The sequence below is a fragment of the Rhinatrema bivittatum genome, chromosome 18 (assembly GCF_901001135.1).
Source record: "Rhinatrema bivittatum chromosome 18, aRhiBiv1.1, whole genome shotgun sequence".
NCBI lineage: Eukaryota > Metazoa > Chordata > Amphibia > Gymnophiona > Rhinatrematidae > Rhinatrema > Rhinatrema bivittatum.
This window is the reverse complement of record NC_042632.1, coordinates 44,948,954-44,972,766: the sequence shown is the minus strand read 5'-3', so window position 1 is coordinate 44,972,766 and position 23,813 is coordinate 44,948,954. Positions and strand designations below refer to the sequence as shown.

Below are 23,813 nucleotides of genomic sequence, written 5' to 3'. Positions count from 1 at the left end.
CAACACTTTTGAGCTGAGAGGACCAGAAATGTTGTCTACGTATTTTGGTCTATGCAGTTCTGCTAATTTTGACAGTCACATATGGATTATTGATTTTTTATTTTTGTGGCTCATCTTCTTCATATGACTGTATTCATCAGAGGGATGTTCACATCAACAAGTATGAAGCAGGGTACTTAGGAAAAACTAGGCATCCACTGGTGAAGTCTTGCTTTATTTTTAGCGCTTTCCACCTTGCAATCTGAAGTCAGCTGACAAAAAGCCAGAAATCCGACTACGCTCTGAGGTCACTTCCTTGATTTATCCCTAAATAATTAGCATGGCATCCAGTGTGACTTGAGGGGACCACCACCAGCTGAGGCTCAGATCATGGTGGGGCTTGGGCTTTACAACTTTCCTACTGCGTTATGTGTTCGGCATTAAGGGGATTTCCTAAGCCAGCTGACGGGGGCCATCCGCCTTTCCACACGGCACTTCCACCACAGGAACAATAGCGTTGCGCCTTGCCAGGAAAGAGGTATGTAAAAAGGCAAGCATGCGTGGAACAGTGAGTATTTATAAAACGGGGCAAGTTCTTTTCTTTTGGTTTTTGATAACATGGAATCAACATTCTGATGTTACCAGGAGCTGGATGTGTTAGGTACCACCCCCGTCAATGATTAATCCACACAAATTGAAGGAAAATCAAACTTTGTTTCTGTTTTTCTCGTGTACTCTTAAGTGAACATATATGTATACATATATATTTGATTTAACAGAATATTATCCCTCTGTGACAGGCTGCTAGATTTATTCGACACCATCTGTTTCTATATTAAAAGCTACTCTTGTAGGTAAAATTAGAAATTAGTCAGATCATATTTCTACGAGGAAATTCTGCTATGTATATCAGATGGGTGCAGCCAGTACATGATCTGATGAACAAAAAATCGCATTAGTTTCTGAGCTGACAGGTACAATACGTATAATTTTATGACTTCTCCGACAGTATTTTGGTGGCACTGGAAGCTTTGGTGAACCCCGGGCAGCAGCAAACTGCTGCGAGATCGTCCGCTTCGGGGGGGGGGGGGGGGGGGTGGCGGTTCTACATGCTGCTGACACCTTACATTTAATATGAGGTCCCGTGCGGATGAAATGCTAACGTGCACACAAAATCAAGCTGCTGGCAGCGGCCTTCTGGCAGAGATGCGTCAAGGCTTGTGGCAGAGGTGCAGGTCTGAGAATTCCAGGAACCCGAACCAATGAGTTATGTCCGTCTAGCTTGGGAAGGACATAGGCGTTAAGGTCGCTAAGGGCCCAGTTTTACTAAAAATAAACCAGGGGGCAGGTGGATGAGGGAACAGTTGCAGAAGCAAAGGGAAGAAGTTCACCGTCCTGTGACAGAACACAAATCCTTCATTTCACATCGGACACGCAGCGCACACACACACACACACACACATAGCTGTCATTCCATGTTAATAAAGCTGGAATGCCTAAAGACCAAATGTATTGTAATGTGACACTCAGACACTACAGAAAGCAGCCTGGACCAAACAAATGCTTTTCAAAATATCCGAAGCATGTTAATCTGCTTCTATCTTGAGACTCGTAATCTTTTTTAAATGTACTTTATAATCAGAAAATGTAGCATCTATCACCCACCTTACCCTGCCCTGTCTGTGCGGGGGCATCTCTCCTCTAAAGTGGGACCCACGCTTTCGTGGTTACCTTGCTCGTTCACTTAGATACATAGAAGTGCATGTCAAGAAATAAGTGATGGATTTCGGACTATGCCACCTCTGGGCATAGTCCCCTCAACCTCTGTCAGCCCTGTTCCCATCACTGCATCACCCAAGCATGCCCAGACCTCGCCTCAGCGCCGGCCTAACACCGCTTCATCATGATCCTAGGAAGAGTATCCATAAAACACATCACTACAAACTCTTCACCAGGTTAAGAACAATGTAGTCCTTCAAGTCTATGTCTGAATGGCTTCACTGATGTTGCGAAGGTGTAACTATTAAGTCTCAAGAAAAATTTGGCTTTTTAAATCTCTTGATTGGATGATGTCCCCTCTCCCCCTCCTCTAATTCTGGCATAGTAGGGATGCCGTTCTATAATCAGCTGTGGGAAAACTTTCCTTGTGCAGCTTTTTTTTTTCCCTTAAATACAAACTTGCCAATGTACAATTTGTAGGTCCTTTATAATAGGATAATATGCGATGCATCTTATGATAAGAGTGTCATCGCCTAGGCTTTTGGATTAACGGAACCATTCGTTTCACTCATTTCACGAACCTGGCATCGCACATGTCAGGGAGGCATTCTTAACTCAGGGTTTAACTATTGCCAGTCCATTTGGAGGTTTTTTTCAGGTAGTCTTGTAGGATAATCACCTCATCTCTTGGTACATGCAACAGTGAAAGTGCATGTGTCTGCCAGACCGCTGAGAAAGGGGTAAGAGCAATTTTCAAAGGTATTTACACAGTTAACATGCCATAACTGATGACTGCTTTCCTATTATATATGGCTAAAAGCGCATGCCGGTTCTATAGCATGCACACTTTTAGCCACTTTGAAAAAACATGTTTCTGTGGACGTGTTTAGGTTAAGGGAGTAAAACAGTGCACATACAGGTGATTTCCAACTGTGTGCATGCTATATTTTAAAAAAACCCAAAAAACAACCCTCTGCCTTCTGCACAAATAATGTTTATTTCGCATTCTTTTTCAGCTGCTGATTTTCAAAGGGAAACAACAAGTAGTTTTCCTCTTAAAATTGCTTAAAACCCACTTGTTGAAAGCACCCGCGTAGTCTGTAAATAATGCTGGCTATTGGAAAATTGCCTGCAATATTTTCAAAAACTACCTCTGCAATTATGTAATTCAGAAACTGCTAAAACCACATATATGATATTATTTATTTAAAACTTTTATATAATGACATTCATTTGCATATCACATCGGTTTACATATAACGGGATTAATAAAAAACATAATTTAGAAAGTGAAAAATAAAGTTACATGTAACAGGGAGGTGAAGGAACAAGATGGGAATGTAGAGGAAGTATAAAGGGTCCAGAGGACTTGAAAAGGGCAGTTAAGTTGCCTATCCCTGCCTGACTTTACACAGATACCTTGTTTCTAGGTGATGTGAGACCATAATGAATGCAGTTAACAACATTTTTGTTTTTTAAATTTTTGGTGGGGGGGGGGGGGGGGGGAGGGTGTCCCACTAGCTCCTCCTGTCTCTTCTAGCTCAGAGAAAACCAGGGCTGGGATCCAGGCACCAATAAGCCTTTGTTCACAACTAACTGGAGATTTTTCCCTCACTTTCCTAGACCCTCCCAACTGCTCTTAGTGTGGTCACAGCAGCAATGGTTCCCAGGCTAGGAGCTGTGTGCCAGGAATGTCCATGCATCATGGCCGACAGGTGCTGCCCCCAATGATCACTACGACTCCCTTCCCATCCCCATTCCCAGTGGACCTGGGATGCGGAAGAGAAGATCCTGGAATCGTACCTGGGACCCAGAGTCACTGGGCTGGTCCAGTCAGCAACAGTTCTAGGAAATACGTTGTTTTATTATTATTATTATTGATTTGTGTTCAGGAAACAAATGGCTCTTCTAATCATTCACAAAGGCCATCATAACCTTGCATCTGGTTTTGTTTTTTTTTTTGGTGAAAACATGGAACTTCTTTAGTTTAGAGAGGTTTTCTTGCAGCTGTTGTGGTGACAATGGGGACTAAGCCAAGTAGGGTTGCCAACTGGCTCCGGATTGTTAGTGCAGTCCTGATTTTAGCCCTCTGCATGCTCTAGTCTTGCTCTTCTCAAGAAATGCAAGAGGGAAATATGAACGACAAGTCCCTGTGTGTCCTGAGGTAAAAGCAGGACTGGATCGGCTTGTTCTGAAAATCGGAAGGCAGTAGGCAAACCAAAAGCCTACCTGAGGCACAGAGGGAGGAGCATCAGCGCTTTGTGGAGAAAAACAATCCATAAAGGTAGATTTTTTTTTTGAGGTGCGTGTGCTTGCCAGCAGGCGCACATGGATGCAGGGATTATAAAATCCACCACCCGCACAATTTCATATCGAGGTGCGCGTGTGCGCAAGAATGCCGTCTCGCACGAGTAAGTGGAGGGATTTCAGCAGGCGCGCGCGGCGACGCATTAGGGCCTATTTCCCTGCCTTCCCAGTTCGCCCCTGTAAAGGAGAGGACTCCCTAAACCCCCTAACCTAACCTGCCTCCCCTTTTAGCCCACTAGCCCTGACTCCTAAAACCCCGCTGACTACCTTAATTTTTTTTTTATTTTTCTACTTTACCCACAGTCCATAGCAGCAGCAGCAACTTACGCGGTCATCGGATCCCAACGCGCGCTTGTGCGGGACTCTGACTTAATGGCGCTGGCCCGGCCCTCCCCTTTGTTTTGCAAAATCCTTTCCAATGCACGTACCGGGAGATACACGCGTGGCTGCGCGACCTGCGGATAAAATAAAAAGGATAGAATTATACTGAAATTACAAATTATTTTTTTTTGCATTTGTCAAGATGCTTATGTCAAAAGCAGCTAAACCCCTCCCCCCCCCCCCCCCCCCCCACCACCACTAAGAGTAGTCTAGTAGGACGAGGAGCAGGATCAGAACCAGGAAGCCAGGTTCAAATCCTGCTTCTCCCGCAGATGCTCATTGTGACCTTGGGCAAGTCTCTTCACCCTCCGTTGACTCAGGTAAAACTTAGAACATAAGTCCTCTTAGGCAGGGAAATACCTACAGCACCTGAACTGTAATTCAGCTTGAGTAATTAAATGCAAAATTAAATTAGATTATAAAAGCGGGATATCCTTCAAAAGCTCCTCACTGCAGTCACCAAATGGTTAAGCAGTAGCTAAATGTTGTAATCGTCTACCAGTTAAGGAAAAAATGATTGCAAAAAAAACTGATTTAACACTTCTGGAAACCTCTTAGGAAGGTTGACATGTGATATATAAATATTTAATAAAAGAAATTAATAAACTGAATATTCAAAGTTAGGCAAAACCTGTCATTTGAAAGGTGCAAAAAGAGATACATTTCAATTCCAAATGTAATTAAAAAAATATTGTGACACATGCGTAAACCTAATTAATCTATAAAAATTATATTTCAACAATCCATACAGAACATTTTATTTATTTATTTATTTTATTTATTTAAGGCTTTTATATACCGACTTTCTTGATACAATGTCTTGGAAATTCATTCAAGAATCTGATGAATTTTTAAACCTACCTGAACTGATCCAGAGCTCAAGATAATAGGTTTAAACTGTATAAAAAGTCTATTCAAAGTACTTAGCAATCCAAAATGATAATTTGATAATGCATGTGTGTTTGAATTTTATCAAAACTAGTACAACAAAGAAGTCAGTTTTTAAAAGTAATCTACCCAGGTAAATACCAATTTATCTAGTCAAAAATAAAAAGGCTATCTGATAAATGTCCACCCTTACCTACCTATCGGGAAATGTAGAGCTTCTACAGCATTGTGTCCTTTTATCTGGATTAAGGGGAAGCATTCCTGGTGCACAGGTTGCATTTTCAAATGCACAAATGCTCTCTCCCAGCCACATTTAGCCCACACAAAGAGAAGGAGCAAAATCTACGCTCAGGCATACCCACGGGCAATTTTCATAACAAAAGTGTGCGCAGACTTTCCCTCTGAAAATTCGTACAAAATCCATGACTATAAAAAGTATCACGGCCTTTGCAGCTGGAGGGGAATTTTTTTTCTTTAGATAAAAAAAAAGTACACAATGTTTAATTCTTATTAGAAAATATTTAAGAGATATCTCCTTGCACAGAACTGTGCCGGGCATCTACATAAGCAAAAAATAGTCTGATGCTTTGTATTCCCGCGTAGAATAAGCATCTCACCGTTTTACTGAAGTGCGAAGAGACGCGCCCCCAAGGTTTGTGCTAGATGCTCCAACACGCAGGGTAGCTGAAATACCTCGCTGTGCCTCGTGCTTCACAATGCACACAGTGAGGTTGTTGTAATCAAGAGAAGCTGGATACTCTTCTGGACAGAGGAGGAGGCCTTTGTGCAGATGGTGTATGGCAAGAGATATTTACAGACTAATTACCAAAAACCAAAGGCAAAAGAGATTAAAAAAAAAAAAAAAAAAAGGGCAATGGCAAAGTTGAGCTCTGTACTTCTTATCCTGGTCTTGAATTCTCTGAATAAATTTAGTTCCCCACAGCTAATTACCACATCCATTAACCACAACAGCCCTGCTGAATGTAGGGAGACCTGTAGGGGGCGCTGGTACTGCATTAGATGCAGGAAGCACACACTTGAGATCCAGGAGCTACGGCTGATCTCCCAGCAACTGCTGCCTTGCATGCACTGAAGCACAGGTACCCATCTCCAAAAGGCCTCCTGATCACACACGCTTGCACCAAATCCATGTCAGCCAGGTGCCCCTCGTGCTTGTAGGGTAACATCCTGTCTAGTCTGCATTTGTGGCTTTTAATTTTAGGAAAAAAAAAAAAAATCTCCCATGCCAAGGAATGTTTTCAAAGTCTGATTTTCTTTTCTTTTCTTTTTTTTTTTTTTTCTGGGTGGTAGGGGAGCTCCTAAGGAAAACAGGAGTGCAAAACTCATGGGGGCCAATGGAAATAAAGTGCGACCAGCCTAGCACACGAGTTTACGCCCAGTTGGGTGCGCATTTTGGATGCGCTAAACTAGCACCTGATGCAGTAAGGAGATTAGCGCGCCCTAACAAATGCGTAACCGATAGCGCCCATCACGGGCTATTAACTATTACCCCCCCCCCCCCAAGCAGGAGAGCGCTGGGCGCCCAACACACACTTTTTAATGCCGCAAATTTAACACCAGCCCCGGAGATGGAATGGAGCCAACTTGCAGTCGAGGGCTGATGAGAAATAAAATAAATAGGGTCCTCTGTGTTAGGATAAGCGTATCTTCCTCCTTAGTATCGTTGTGCCGCTTTTATTTTACTGCTTGCGGTGGAGGAAAATAAACGTATATTTTGATTGATCAGAAGAAACCCAGATTTCTTTATGGCCACATGATTTAGACGTCCGTAGCAAGGGGGGCGCCTAATACAATGCACTTCAGCAACCTCATCAAAATGACAAAAAAAGAAGTGGAATCAAAACGGACGCGCGTATTGAGCGACCGTTGGAATTGGGCGCCCGAAGGAATAAACATTTTAGTGCTACGGATGAACAATTCTCTCTTAGCGCGCCCTTCTTAATGCTGCCTTTTTTTTTTTTAAATACTGCATCAGGCGTCCAGGGGATGTGGCTGCGCGCGCGCGGTGAGACAGCGGGCACTCAATACTGGCGTGTGCGCATTTTACTGCATCGGCCACATAATTCTTTATAATGGAAATTTAAAGTACAAAAGACAAAACCGGCATTGGACAAATATACTCCAGCTTACATACAGTTGCACCAGGGCATAAAGATGAGAGAACAAGGAGCAGTAAAGGGTTAAAATGTGTGTGTATGCGAGTGCGCGTGGGAAAAAAAAAATGCAAAGATTAAGATTATCATTTTAAACACTGAATCCATGGTGTACAGATAATTAAAAAGCAAATTCAAAGGGGTAGATTTTAAAAGATGCATATTAAGACAGGTTATGCCAAACTGTGTATACTACATCGGTTGAAACCATTATTAACTTTTGAGGACTTCCGTATTGATTGCAAACTCTAATCTTCTCAAACCTAGACTACTGTAACTCCTTTAGTACTAGGTCTTCCAGCATGTCACTTAAAACCACTACAACTGCTACAGCAAGACTCTTACTAGGATCTAGGAAATATGATCACTTTACACTCTCACTGATGTCACTGCATGGGTTACCAGTACAAGCCAGATTCCACTATAAAGTATTAACGATAATATTCAACATCACTCATTCCATTGACACCGGCCTGTTAGGAGTGACGCTGCAACCATACAATCCACAGCGAACACTAAGATCTCAAAATAAAGGACTATTGACTATTCCCACAATACACAGCACACATTTAATGCAAATAAGAGATCGTGTGTTTTCCATAGCAGGTCCCAAGCTCTAGAACTCTTTGCCTGAGACGTTACGTATTTTACCAGATAGAAAGAGATTTAAATGTGAGCTAAAAACATGGCTATTAAAAAATGCATATTGGGGTAAATTTTATTAATCTGCGCCCACGCGTACTTTTGTTCGCGCACCAGGCGCAAACAAGAGTACGCGGGATTTTAATAGATACGCGTGTAGCCGCACGTATCCATTAAAATCCGGGGTCGGCGCAAGTAAGGCTGCCCAAAATCAGCAGCCTGCGCCCGTTCCCTCCACCCCCCCGCACCTTCCCCTCCCTTTCCCTTCCCAACCACCCCCCCCCCCTGGCCCTATCTAAACCCCCCCTACCTTTGTTGTACAAGTTACGCCTGCCCGAAGCAGGCGTAACTTGCGCGCGCCGGGCCGGCCACCAGTGTGCGATTCCAAGGCCCCGGAGCCGTTTCGGAGGCCTCGGCCATGCCCCCGAAACGCCCCCATGCCGGAACCACGCCCATGGCCCCACCCCCAAATGACGCTCCACCGCGACACCCCCCCCCCCCAAGAAAGCCCCGGGACTTGCGCGCGCTGCCATGCCTACTCAACATAAGCTCGGCGCGCGCAGGGGGTACTTCAGTCAGGTTTTCGGGGGGTATGCGCGTACCCCTTTGAAAATCTGGCCCATTATAAACTAACTTAAAACATCAGAATACGCTGGAGCCACAAAGACAAGAAGAACAAAAGATAATAATTGAATCATGAAGAGTAAACCAAACGAGAGAATGTAAGATTCTCAAAACAAACCTGTAACTAAGATGTGAAAACTATCATTTCTTTTTAATTTTTCCATACTCGTTGCCTTAAGAACTAGATCAATTATTAATATGTAATAGATAATTTCACTTGATAGATATTAATGCCTGTCTATGAATACCACCTCTGTACCCAATCATTGTTTGTTGAGTTATTTATTTTATTTTATTTATTTATTTAAGGGTTTTAAATACATCACCGCGGTTTACATTTAACAATAACTTAGCAACAAGCTTTACATTGACATTATTAATAGGTATTAAATAAAATAAATTCCATATAACAGTTTTGATGGAAAACAGGCTGTACAGACTGTGGACCATCCAATAATGTATAACATACAATTAAAATATTGATGTAACTATTAAACGTTTACAAACCAACACAAAAACTAAATAGTATCTAATACAATACCGGTTTTGAGAGTGGATACAATTTCTATATTGCACCGAAGACATTTCTGTTATTTCAAGCTAATTAATATAATGATGGGGATGGGTGGGTGGGGATGGATGGGTGGGTGGGCAGGTAAGGCGAAGAAGGAGATTGAGGAGGGAAAGAGGGTAGGGTGGAATATATATATATTATATATATATATTATATATATATAATATATATATATTATATATATATAATATATATATATTATATATGTTATAACTATGAATGTCACTTTGTAAACCATTGTGATCTATACATGGAACGACGGTATATAAAATGTCTAAATAAATAAATAAATAAACAAACAAACTTGGCACGGGCACCATTTACCTGAAAGGAAAGTGTACTCAGGAGCGGATGATCCATGAAAAACCTCAAACCTGCTTTCTTTTGTGAAGCAATCTTTCCTTTTTCCTCCTGCTCGGTTGGGATCGTGCATCATGACAGCAGTCACAAAAGGAATCCAAGCAGAAGACAGAGAAAATGCAGGGGGAAAAAAAAATATATTGATGGGCATGCTTTGTAAGGATTTAGGTTTGTCTTGGGTTCAAAACTGTGGGAATTCCTGCCTCCGCTCAGAGAATGTTACAGAAGAATCTTGTGCGCAACAATCTCGGTAAAATGTTTCTGGCCTGTGTGATCTCTAAGCTTTTTTTTTTTTTTTTAATGAGTATTATTTTACCAGAATAGGAGAAAACCCTTAGTTAATCAGTCCCGGAGATAAAACCGTGGTAGAGTTTTGGAACGGACTTGTCCAGGGCTGCTGTGGAGGAGACTGGATTGTCCCATTAGATGCCCTTCTGCCCAGTAGCCGACAGGCTGGCCTGAATCTGATTTACCAGGCTGAGGTCTGACTCCCCTGGTCCACCTCTTTGTAGGAGGCCATCACAGGATAAGGTGGAACTGCACCTGTGTGGGGTTAGCACTCCCTTTCCTCCCCCATATTTATTAACGTAGTCTAACCTAATCTATTTTGAAGTTACTATTATTTGGCCCACTAATATACTATAAATTCTTGTTATTGGTAATGCATTAACATGTAACAAGAAGAGAGACTAAGAGAAGCACAGCAATACACAAAAACAACAACAGTGGTAGATAAAGAGACGGTACAGATTACTGCATATAAAGCAGAAGAATAGCATAGAGGGTAAATTGATAAAAGTAAAAATGTTTTACGTGGCATAAGAATCACTGGAGACTCGCAGAATGAAGGGGATTTTTATTTCATATATGTAGAAGGACAACTAAAATTTCTAGTAACATGTTTTACAGCTTACGGTGAAAAATGAGGATTTTATACAGCTTGACATAATATTTGTTAAAGATTATTTGGCATATTTGGAATCACTTTTTTAATCCTGCATTACCTCTAATTGTAGGGTTTAAGTATATTTTCCTTTTCTGTGATTTGAGGGGTGAAGGTGGTTGTGATTGGTCAGAAGCTTGTTATGCAGATATAAATTGTATGCTCCCCTTTAGATCTGTGAAAATCGAGTACTGTTTATGCCCCCCTGTACCACACACTTGCACAGCTAATGGAAACAGCGTAATTCTGCAGAAGTTTCAGCTGGTCGTGCAATGCCAGCTTGTCGTTATTGTTTGTGTAAACAGCATGTGCAAGCTGCATGTACCTACCAGTCATTCGGGTGTTGGATTGCAAAGGTCCCAGGCTCGTCATTCAGCCGACTCCAATTTCGTGTTCCTCACAAAGCTCTAGGGTTACAGTAAAGTAAAGGTTGCCATTTGCGTGGAACACGGAGGTGGCTAAATGGATTCGACAAGGTAAATCCAATGCTATTTTGTTCCTCCAAAATGAGTTCACGGGGGACTCGAAAAACTAATGATGCAAAAAACATAGGAGGGGCACTGGCCTATGTCATCATAATCCTGAAATAACGATGAGAAAAAAAAGTGTCTCTAGGCTAGTTAGCACATTCGTCATGTAGTGCTACTACACAGTTGTTGTTGTTGGTTTTTATTTTTACAGAGCTGTATACCAGAGAAGCAGAGAGCTGTCTGACATAAAAACATTAAAAGGTGGACAGGATCTGGAAAAGGAGTGAAGGAAAAAGGCAAGCCGAGCAAAGAGAAAATTGGTGCACCAAACTTCCTCTCAAAGACGGAACTTGATGCTGGCCAACTCAATGGAATGCTTTTGCCCGATAGTTCCGTAATACTAACTCGACCCCTTAAAAGAGCTGTTTGACCTTTTCTTGATGCTGTTTCTTCCTCTGCAATAGTTTTTCAGAGGTCACCTCACATTTTTCCTTACTCTGTTACTTGTTTTTGTTTTTGACTCAGAATCAGGATTGGGATCTGTTACCTTGAGCCTTCAATTGCAGCAACCCAGAGATTTTTGTCCCTTATTCTGTATCTACTCACAGTTTACTTTAGTCCAGTAATTGCAGTGGTAGTCCTCCGGGGTTTGGGGGGTGGGGGAGGTGGGGATGCACCAGGGCTCCTTCTGGAACCTTGAGGTCTTGGGTCCTTAGTTCAGTCAATGGGTGTCACAATTGCATGTCGTCTGTGGCTGCGGCCTTCACAACATTTCTAGTGCTGGCTGACTTGCAAGAAATCAAACCCAGATCCCACTGAGTGATCAGGTTGGTCCTCCTTATTTTATTCCTGCTTTTATATTGCTTTGCAATTTTTTAAAGGCAAGGTGAGGTGGCCAAACCCTGCCCCTCTCCAAAAAAAAGCCCCACCCCTCCTGTGCTGGTTGCTTAACCTTGCCAAAGAGAGGCCTGGCGGGGATGCGGCAAACCCCATCCCACAGTGGTCCAGAAGAGAGGCCCTGTAGCCACCTCAGACCCCATCCTGCAGCGGCCCAAGAGGCCTTGAGAGAGTGTGTGCTTAAGAGAGAGTGACAGCCTGCATGTGTGCATGAGAGTAAGTGAGAAGATATATATATAAGAGAACTTATATGCATGTGTGTGTGTGTGTGTGTGTGAAACAGCAATAGCTTGTTTGCATGTGTGTGTGTTTGTGTGTGAGAGAGCCTGTATATGTGTGTGTGTCTGAGAAACAGAGATAGCTTGTTTGCGTGTGTGTGTGTGTGTGTGAGAGTGTGTGAGTGCCTGGATGCATGTATGTGTATGTATGTGACAGCCTATATGCATGTGTGTGTGTATGTGTGTGTGAAACAGCAATAGCTTGTTTGCATGTGTGTGTGTGTGAGAGAGCCTGTATATGTGTGTGTGTGTGTGTGTGTGTGTGTCTGAGAAACAGAGATAGCTTGTTTGCGTGTGTGTGTGAGAGAGTGTGAGTGCCTGGATGCATGTATGTGTATGTATGTGAGAGCCTATATGCATGTGTGAGTGTGTGTGAGTGTGTGAAAGAGAGAAGATAAAGTTTGTGTGGCCCACTCCTCCCAATCTACAGCAATCTCAGAGTGATTGGAAATCAAAAAATCCCAGGTATGGAGAGCAGGGAATTTTTTTTTATTATTAGTTTTAATTCTTGGGTATTATTTGATGTGTCTCTTATTTTGAAATATTTTATTAGTTTTTGAGAACTTAAGAACTTAAAAAAATTGTATTGGGTTTAATTATTGGTTGATATTCTGTTCATGAGCTGTTTTGAAATATGTATCCTTACTATTAATTTAGTTTTACTATTATGTTTTATTTCTTGATTTTTATTATTGTTTTATGAGGAATTATGGTATTTCTGTTTTTCCATTGTTGCACTGCATACATAATCTGGCTTCTTGTGGTTTCCAGTTCAGTTTTTATTTGCACATTTCTATTTCTATTTTACGGTCACTTTATTCTGTATTTGGTGAGGGTCTGTCAGTGTTCTGTATTTGTTACTGAGGTTAGGTATTCTGCTCGCATATAGGGATCTATACCAGCCTGACGATTTATTTTCCTAATAGAAGGTGTATTGGTGTTTTAAGGCCTGGTGTAATGTATGCAGTGTTACTTTTTCATAGGTAGGGTTGTTACTGTGTGAGTTCTGGCATTTAGTGCTGTTTTGGTATGGGAGGTTTATTATATTGTAATTTAATTCAGTTTACTCATGGCTTTCTGAGGGCGAAGCCCTTTACAATAGGCATAATAACCATATGGGTTCCAAGTGTCTTTTATGCAGGATTTTCTGGTTGGCATCACAGCAGTGTATGTAAAAATAATATGCATGTTGCTGCGATAATATCTCAGAAGACTACAAATGTTCTTTTCCCTGTAAAATCTTATTATTACTGCACGACTCTTAATTGTGTGTGGTGAGGGCTGGAAAGTTCACCTATGGCACCAAATACCCTTACACTGACCTGGAGAGAGTCTGACCCACATAGACCCCCACCATTCACTCATCTCCCACTTCTCCAGCGGGTTGCCAGCTTCCTAGAAATATTATCCCTGACACTCTATCTTCTACTCCTCTGGGAACTCTGACCCCTGCTTTCCCCCTTCTGCAGCATTTCAAATCACCAAAAGAGCCAGAGTCCAAGGGGACCTGCCCCCTTGGCCCTCTTGATGATTTGACGACTGCCGTGCCTTGGGAGGAGGGGGTGGGGGGTGAGGAAGCACTATCTGACAGCAGATTGCCTTGAGCCGCCCCTGTGTTCATGTTTAATAAATCTTCTTCCTTACGTCCACTCTTTAGTTGGTCCATGTTGTGTGGGCGGCTTGCTCAGACACCAAGCGGCTTGTCAGGAATGAAAAAAAAGCACAAGAATGGCATTGCTGATAGAAAGGGTGGTACCAAGCAACTATTCTGTGAACCATATGAAGAGAGAGAGAGAGAGGAGATCCTCTAGTATCAAGTGATGCAATCGGAGACCAAGAAAGCATGGCAGAATGATGTAGAAAATATTTCCGATTGTATTGGGCGCTACTTCCAGGCACATCTAGACAAGCTGCCTGTGCGTGTAACACCTTATGAACTCCAGAATCCAAGTATTAAGAAGGGCATTAGCAGTAAATGTGAGAGAGCGAGATCATTCCCAACGTACCCTGGGACTTGTGAATGAGGCTCATTCCAGTCAAGGCATGCACACAAGTTTTTATTATGTATGTCTTGTTTAGGGGTTTGGCATGTAAATATTAATGAATACAAATGTGCAGAATTAAACCATGAGAAAACCCTACCCTGAATTAAAAATCTCTTAGTGAAAGAAAAATGATGGATTTTTAATGATTTGGTGTTTACTGACGTCTAAAAAGGAATCTTTACAGGCGCTGCTGCTTATCCTGCTGCACAGAATACTGTACCCTGGGTAGAAAAAGGCTACTTATTTATTTTGAAAGGTATATTTCGCCTATCTAGGCCCCGAATCTTGGCCGATGCAATAAGCCGCGCGTAAAAATGTGCCCCGGAGCTGGCACTTAAGTCTTGCCGTGCTCCCAAGAAGGGGGGGTAGGGAAGTGAAATAGGGAGGGGAAGAGAAGGGGGCTGAAGGAAGAGAGGAAGGGAAGTTCATTATGGAGGGGGAATAAAATGGTGAAGAGGGAGTGCAATGGGGAGGAACTCACTCAGCCACACACACACACACACACACCACTCCCCTCAGACACACCCCCACACCACCAGCCAGCCCCCTCAGCCACACACATCTACCTCACTGCCGGTGCCCCCTGCCACACACACCCCCCCAGCCTCACCCCTTAGCCATATAACCTCCCAGTCAATTTGAAGATAAACTGATTTACACCTCATTAAACTTAATTCACCTAAAATTATGCCAAAAATTGTAATTTGTGCCATGAAAACATCAACAAACACCTACCGGTATTTTAGTACCTAGAAAATATACCTAATTGTCTGAAATATAAGCACCTAACTTATTAACACCTAGAATCAGAATCCGTATATATAGTCAACATATCTTATAATTTTTAATGTTCATGAAATTGTAAGGCTAAACTGAGCTCTCTCTCTTTCAACCTTTATTTATTCTTAGCAATTATCACTAAATAAAGAATCCATCTGATATTTGGCAGTAAATTACTTTCCTACATGCAGTTATTATTTTTTACGGTCATAAGCACCGACCAGTAATTTAATTTGGATGAGAAATTAATTTTACTAATCAAGAAGTAGGATGAAGATTCTTTTCAGAATTAATATGGACTTTTTTTTTTCTTTTTTCGGTCTTGTGCAGGTCAAATCAAGCAAGCAGCCACCCCATCAATAGCTGCCTTTGTCTGTGATACATCAATATGTCACAGTGAGTAGATAAACGTTTTAATGATGTGCATGTTTGTCACTGAAGGGCGCTTACAAGCACTCATGAAGTATTGAATCAGGGATCCTGCATCGCTTACCTTCGGTCCCATCAGACCTGCCACCAGAGAAACGTTTTACAGAAATAAAAGATGGTCTCAATACTATTCAGTAACAATAAGGGCCATCATATCAGGCATTTGCCCAGCTGGGAAGGGGGTGTGGTGTTCTGGTGAGATAACATTCTAGCTCAGCATGGTTAGCATTAAGGTGAAATCATTGTACAAGCTGCAGTCTTATCTTGCAGTGTCACCGTGCTGCCAGGAGCAGTCCTGTTATAAAAATCTCTGGATGTTTCCCAATTAGTAGAGCAAAGGCCAAGATGGTTTTTTTTAAACACTGAAACCCTTGTGTTTCGCTGAGAGATTGCGTGGCTCAGAAGTGACCATGGAGCACAGCTCAGTGGTGTGGCGATTATTATCACGCACTTCCCACTGCGGATTTAGTACCTAAAAGACCCGAAAACAAATAGCAGGAATCCATGTTGTAATTAATTGCAGACACCAAAAGGGTCATTACCTGATTACCAACTCTACACTTTTATGGGGTACAAAAGTTGCCTTGGCTGTAAGGGCCTGATCCTGAAAACGGGAGCATTACCTGTCAGTTGATACCTTTTTGTGAAGCATGGATACTTTATAGTAAGATACTTAGAAGCCTTTAGCTAATCAGACAGCAATAATACTGTTACTACATGAAATAATTACTTCCCTATAATTTAATAGTAAAGTCTAATATAATGTTAGGGGGAATAAACATGAATTGTGGATCCTAATTCCTCTGTCCAGCTCTCTGGCATTGTACATAAGGTCAGTGCTTTTATTAGGCAAACTAGGCAGTTGCCAAGATTTTTTTTTTGGGGGGGGGGGGGTGGCAAAATCCTGCCAGTGTGAGGTCAAGAGGGTGGCCGTACCACAGCCAAATGCCGTCAAAAAAAGGGGAATGCTGTGCTGGAGCCACTGCTGCTGGTAGTCAAGTTGGGAGAAGGGGATGAATGACCAATGGTTCGCCCAGGGTGCCAAATATGCTTGCACAAGCCCTGACTGCACAGAACACTACGATTACTGCCCAGCAGCTGTCATGGCTGCCATGTTCAAGTTAGCTTTGCCTGATTGAATGCTCATAATTTGTCCTACATATGCCTCAGTGGCAAAAACTAAAAGCATTAAGGAGGTGATCCATTAAGGACTTTTGCCACAGATATAGGATAGAAAAAAAGCCCTAATGAATCAGGCTCCCAATGTCGAATAACACAGATAATATTTATACAACGCCATAATCACTCCAGATGAATGATTTGCCTGAGTGCAGAAAACGTTTTAATTCTTCGTACACGGGAGCGAAAGAAAATTACTTTACCAATTTCAAACCTAATCCTGGTTTCACTCTCTTTTCCCCAGGGCAAAGAGAAAAGCCATCAGCGTTTCTCTTACCCTTGGTTCATCAGCCAAGGAGCCTCCCAGTAGCCGACGGAGTTCCTCCACGTTTATCCAGCCGTTATCCATGGACCCTCACAGGGTACGTTACAACTGTTGCCCTACAGGAACTAAATCGACATTTTTCATTTGGGTTTTTTTTTTGTGGTGGTGGTGGTGGTGGTGATTCTTAATCCCAGAGGCATTCAACACAGAGAACCTCAATATGATGCCTGGGTTAGAAATAACTGGTTGCCCGCTGTAGCTTGCCATGTGTCGCCAGCAGTGACAGGCACCGTCCTGGAGGGAACAGCTGCTTTACTTGGCGCAGGAACAAGAAATTCAAACTATCAGGAGGCTAAATATCTGTTTAGATGGAAAAGCAACACTGAGGGGGGGGGGGGGAGAGAGAGAAAAGCGAAGGCTGTTGGTTTTTATTTACGATATTTTTATTTTATTTTATTTTTTTATCAGCGTCAATCAATTCGCGTGCAAGGCAAAACAGAAACGGTAGCAATAGATTCTAAAGATAAACGAGATAAGATCACTAAGATCCATGAGACAATGCAGCTGGCATTCTGAAATGCCCGCTGCAGACTCTCACCCAGCAAAGAACAAGGTCAAATGAAATGACCTGCACAGACTATGAGAGAGAAAAAAAAAAAGTATCGGATATATTACAGGAGGCAAAGCGTTGCATGTGCAGAGCCCAAGTCAGGAGCCTGGAAATGCAGAGTCTCGTCTCAGGAATCAATTTTTGTTTTCAATATAATTATTTCAGTGTTATTTATAATAAACATAGAGAACGCATGAGTTATAAAAACTTAGCTAGATGCAGCAAAATTATCAATAACAGATGAAAAAAAACAAACATTGAGTAAGTAGGAGGAATTCACATCAAATTCTATTCCTGAATCTGGTTAAGAGTGAGCTAACAGCACTGCGACACAAAGAATGCCAAACAAGCACATAGGGTTGTACAGTATTCAAAATACTGTATTAATATACCCTGAAAATTGGCTATGAATAAGATTCCACCAAAAAAACATTCCCAACTCAATTATTTAAGCCTCATTTCACTAGATGTCTCAGTTCCTAACCTTCCCCATCCCATAGCCAGTCAGAAGTAATTCTATAGGAGAAAGATCCAAAAACTTCAGTTTTTGCAAATATCTCATCATTGTACCTTGATGAGATATGAAATGGAAGCATCTATAGTTACCAGGACAGAAATTCACATTTCGTATTGGATCACTGTTCACAAAATGAAGCAATCTACTACATCTTACAATCCAAGGCAACCATCGACCGCCCACATCCTTCAGAGACCCAAGTTTTCTTCTTAATGTGCATTGGTAACTGGCTGTAGGATAGGAGACAGAGAGTAGGACTGAACGGTCATTCTTTTTGCAATGGAGAAAGGTAAATGTGGAATGCCTCAGGGATATGCACTGGGACTGGTGCTTTTTAATATATTTATAAATGGTCTGGAAAAGGAAGTGGTGAGTGAGGTGATCAGGTTCACAGATGACACAAAATTGCAAGAGGATGTTGCGAGACTTGGGGATTGGGTGTCTAAACTGCAGATGAAATTTAATGTGGACAAGTGCAAAGTGATAGGAAAGAATAATAACAAGTTACACAATGCTGGGTTCCACATTAGGCATCACCACCCAGGTAAAGACTGGACACTTTGAAATGTGAGAATCTGCAGTCAAAAAAGCAAATAGAATGTCAGGTATTATTAGGAATGGAATGAAAAATGAGAGGATATCATCGGGCCTTTGTTTCGATCTATGGTGTGTCTGCACCTTGAGTACTGTGTGCAGTTCTGGTCCACCATCTTAAAAAAGATACACCGGAACTAGGAAAGATATAGAGAAGGGCAGCTGGGAAGAGATATGATAGAAGTCTATAAAATCTTGAGTGGGGTAGAATGGGTACACAGTAGGGGTGGGCATATAATTTTTTTTCATCCCAGTTTCGTTTTCGGGTCTGGGGAGAGCCATTTCAGTCCACTCCTCGGAAAACTTTTATTGTGCTATTTCATGAAAAAAAAAAAAACCCACCCCAACCCTTCATATTTAATGAATTAGAATCCCCCACCTTCCCGACCCCCCAAAAACCTGCCTAAAGTCCCTGGTGGTCCAGTGGGGATCCCGGGAGCGATCTCCTACTCTCGGGCCGCCCACTGCCAGTAAACAAAATGGCGCCGGTGGCCCTTTGCTTTTACCATGTGACAGGAGCTATCGGTGCCATTGGCCGGCTTCTGTCACATGGTAGGAGCAATGGACGGCCGGCGCCATCTTAAAAAATGGCGCGGGCCATCCATTTCTGCTATCATGTGACAGGGGCCGACCAATGGCACCAATCACCTCTGTCACATGGTAAGGGCAAAGGGCCATTGGTGCCATTTTGATTAGTGGCAGCCAACGGCCTGAGAGTGGGAGATGGGTTTGGTTTTTTTTATGTGCCCTTTCTCCCTCCCCAAAAAAAGAAACCACATGAAATTTCGTGGGGTTTTCCTATAAACCGAACCGCGATGAAATAGGAAATATAGACGATATTTCCTATTTCGTTGCAAACGAATGCACATCCCTAGTACACAGAGAATAGTTGTTTAGCCTTTCAAATAGTATTAGGACTAGGGGACACTTCATGAAGTTAATAGGTAGCACATTTAAGAAAGCAGTTAATGTAGCTGAATTTCAAAAGGATTTAGAGAAGTTCCTAGAGGGAAAAATCCACCAACCTCTATTAGCCATATAGACTTAGGAAAGCCACTGCTTATCCCTTGGTTATGAGTAAGAAGGAATGGATCTATTGCTTGGGATCCTAATGGGTACTTGTGACCTGGATAGCTACTGTCGAAGACAGATGGACCTTTTGATCTGACCCAGTGTGGCATTTGTTATCTTTTTCCTAGAAATATTTATGGGGCTGCTTTCTTCTTTATTTAGGGTCACAATCCTCCTGGAAGATATTCTGAAGCACCAATTGGCAAAGCACCTGTCTTTTCAAAGGTACTTTAGACCAATGTTCATAGAAGTTGAAGTCAGATTTAAGTTTTGAATGGTAAAGGATAATTTGGCAACATCGCTCAGTTTTCAAAGCGGACTTAACTGTATACGTTCCCTTCAAAAATTATCCCGGCAAAACTATGCACACACTTTGCAATTTGAAGCCGGGCGGGGGCAATTTTCAAGAAGATTAAATGTGTGTAAACTTTAGCATTTATTGCAGCAATTTTCAAAAGCCCATTTACGAGCAGAGATGGTAACTTTCAAACTGGCGGGGGGGCACACGTGCACCGGCCAGCGCCCAGGGATGCAGCTATTTGATCATTTGCATGAGTGCGTGCATGTTATAAAATAGCCTGGCCGCGTTCACATCTGCACCAATTTTTAAGTGGGCCGCAAATCCCGCATCCACCATGTAAATTGGGGAATTTTAAAAGGGTCGCGCGCCGACGCCATTCCCAGTTTTACACCAGTTTGTCCCCCAGTTTGCCCAGTTGAGAGAGGTCCTCTAAATCCCCTGGTTTTATAGCCTTCACTCCCCCCCCAGTCATCCCCTTAAAATCCCACAGATCTGCCTATTTATTTTTTAATTTACACGTCATCCACAGCAGAAATAAACTCAAGGGGCAAGGGGCCTCGCCGCGTGCCGGATCGCATAAGTAATTTATGCCCATGTCTCAGGTTCATGCCCAGGCCCTGCCCCCTTTTTTCCAAACTTTCCAGATGTGCCCACTCTGGGAGAAGCGCATATCCGGGCGGCTTTTAAAATCCCCTTTGCGCGCACAAGCCCGACGTTCTCGCACATCCCCTAATTAACGCTTGCGATGGGCTTCTAAAATTCACCTTTTTTTTTTTTTTTTTTTTTTAAGTGCACTTACCCACGTAAATCCCAATGGACAATTCAATGGCATATAGTGTAGCAATTTTCAAACATGCATAAAGTGCCTTTATGTGCGTAAAACCCAGTTTTAAGCGCGTAAATCCTTTTGAAAATCACCCCCATACTTTTTAACATCAAAAGATATGCATGTAACTGCCAACACCACCCAGATACCGTCTCCTGGAATTCCTTTCCCCTATGTGCATACAGGTGCCTGCAGATAATTCTATGCATGTATCGGTCATACAATTTTCTAATGGGCCGTTTCTGCGGATTAAGCACAGAAAATTACCCTCTAAGTGCAACGAATCTGCCAGTCACTTTGACTGCACAGTGTTTTAGTTTGGTATTTACAATTTGCATTAGTTGTTTAGTTGAGGGGGCGGGGGGAACCTGGTAGCTCCTCCTTTCTTCAAGCTTATTTGGACCCAGGATTGAGATTCTGGTGTCATGAGCTGGGCTTTTTCCCCCTCTTTTCACAGGCAATCCCCACAGTTCCTAATCATTGCAGCAACGGTCCTTAGGCCAGAAGTCATGCATCAGGGCTCTAGGTTCAGCCGCTAGGGGGGACATCTTTGTTGGTGACCATGACTCTCTCCCCTCTCCGGGGACTCAGTCTCTGCAGCAACCCCCATCCCAGCCCCAGCCAACCGGGAGACTCAATCAGGGAACCCATACGTCGCAGCCTCTCGAGGCACAGGGCTCATGCAGTTTGACTCCTATGGAATTGGCCTGTTATGTGCTTGAAAATAATGAAATGAGGTAGCAGCACGTTGACCTGAAATGTGAACAAATGTTTTGGCTTCTTGTCCTTAGTCTGAGTTAACTTCCTGCTGGGACATTGCTCGGAGCATTTCCTCCGCCCATGCCAGATGTTGCTAACATCAGGAGAATGATGATGTTGCACATTTAAACAAGGAAAATGAGTCATTATATATTGTAATTCATCTGACAATGCATTACAGAGGAGGTTTTAAAGGAGATGCATTTGCTTTTCCCGAGCCATGCAAGGTCTCTAAGTTATGCTTTTTCAGCACAGGATTGCAGAGGTCCATATTCAAAAGCATGTAGCTGGCTAACTCAGAAGTTAACCGGCTCAATGAATATTTGGTACTTATCTGACTAAATTCTAGTCAGCTAAAAATAAGTTAGGTGGCTAGAATTTAGCAGGATAGGTTTGGGGCATTCCTGGGGTGTAACTGGGAGGAGCTGAGTTAACTGGTTAACTCTGATATTTAAAGTAATCTGGATGACTTAGCCAGCTAAGTGCCAAAGAGCTGCCCTAAGATAGCTCCAAAGATAGCAAGATAAGTTTATCTGGTTCACTTTGTTATCTGGACAGTGTCTGAATATGGACCTCTTAATACTCTATATTCACCAAAGTCAAAAAATATCTTTTTGCTGGAAATTTTTCCAAGTTTCAAATTTTTGATGAATTGATCCCTTAGTAACAGGTAAATATATTTCAATCTGGAAACATTCATTGTAAAGGGGGCTCGAAATTGTGCCCCCTCTGAAGCACCAAGCTTCAAGGCACTATTTCCAATCTAATTAACTCTCTTGTTCCGAATTGCATTGTGGCCACTAGGAACTCTTCTGTGATTCGAGAGATGATCATGGAGTGGTGAGAGGCCACATTTCTGAAATTTCTGGCATTAAAGACAGGTCCCTGTAAGGCAAGGTCCAGATGCCCATTACACGGAGTCTCTTCTGAATTATAAAGTGGCATTTTGTAAGGGTTGAATAATAAAGCATATGTCTCTTCCTTCAGAGTCTACAGAACATTACTACCACAAAAGGTCAATTGGCTGTATTTGAATGTCGAATTCGGGCAACACCTCCCCTTCAAGTTCACTGGTACAGAGAATGCGATCCCATCATAGATTCTGCGGATTTCCGAATTCTGCGAAAAAGTATGCAGTGATGGCACTGTCTCTATTGCCTTTTGCAGCTATTGAAATGGAAGCCTGAGACATAATCATTCAGCTTTAGACAAAGTGGAACATTGTGGGCCAGTAGAAGGCAACACGTGATCCGTCAAACATAGCTTTATAAGCCAAGAAAATGTAAAATCTGAGCAGATCCACCATGCATACACAGTTCATCGGTTTAAACTCTGACATCAAACCAGGACTGTAAGTTCAAATTCCTGGTCCTCAAGCAAAGATTTCAGCGAGGGCGCCCTACCCATTGCTCCTACCTGAGGAGCAGGGTGGCTTTTCCAAAGCTGTGAACAACATTCAGAGCCAGTCTGCAAGCCCCTCTGCTTTTAAAGGGGGTAACATGCCTTTTGAGCTCCTTAAAGGCGCAGGGGCTCATGGGCCAGTGCCAGGATAGCAACATTTAGGGCACTGACACCTCATCTCATTGCTGTCCCCCTTCCCCCCAAGGGCCCTTTTCTGAGTTCTCTACCCTTCTCTCCCCCCTACTCTAGCCCTCCACTCACCTCACTCCATTTATAGCTGGTCCTGAGCCCAGCAGTAGCCGCAAATAGGAGGAAATATCAGTGCGGCGCCTGCGAGCTGGCATGTACTTATAGGACCCGTAGTGGCCCTCTGCCCCTTGCCTGGATTTCCTTGGTAACAGGAAAGCCATTATGGGAGGATGGGTGGGACCCTGGGCCAGTTCTCCCTCCTATTTCTGCTGCATCCACCTGAAGATCGCTGCTGGCCATGAGCAGCTTGGTCTGGGGATGGCGAGTCACATTGCTGCCTTGTTTATTTAATCTTGTTCCCTATTAACCTTTTTAAGTACCTGTAATTTTAATTACTGTTATTAGCTCTATTATGCATTTTTTTTCTTCTTTTTCTCCTTTTAACCACGAGTACAAATTTTGCCATAGCAAAATGTTTCCCGCGTCTAAATCCGAGAAAAGCGCCAGTGGTGCCTCTCTCACTCTCTCTCTCTTTCAGCCTCCGTCCCCCCCCCCCGGTGCTTTTCCAGTGCCACGAGGGTGGCAAAGGAGGTTACAGCAGGTGACAGCAC

At 42.7% G+C, this 23,813-nt stretch overlaps 1 long non-coding RNA gene across 1 annotated transcript; it reads left to right on the top strand.

The window, feature by feature from the left end:
• Positions 1-308: 308 nt before the first annotated feature.
• LOC115079818 lies at positions 309-22,737 on the top strand. Its single transcript, XR_003853389.1, has 3 exons — positions 309-517; positions 15,392-15,457; positions 22,600-22,737. It is a non-coding gene; the product is annotated as an uncharacterized LOC115079818 (long non-coding RNA).
• The last annotated feature ends 1,076 nt before the right edge of the window (positions 22,738-23,813 follow it).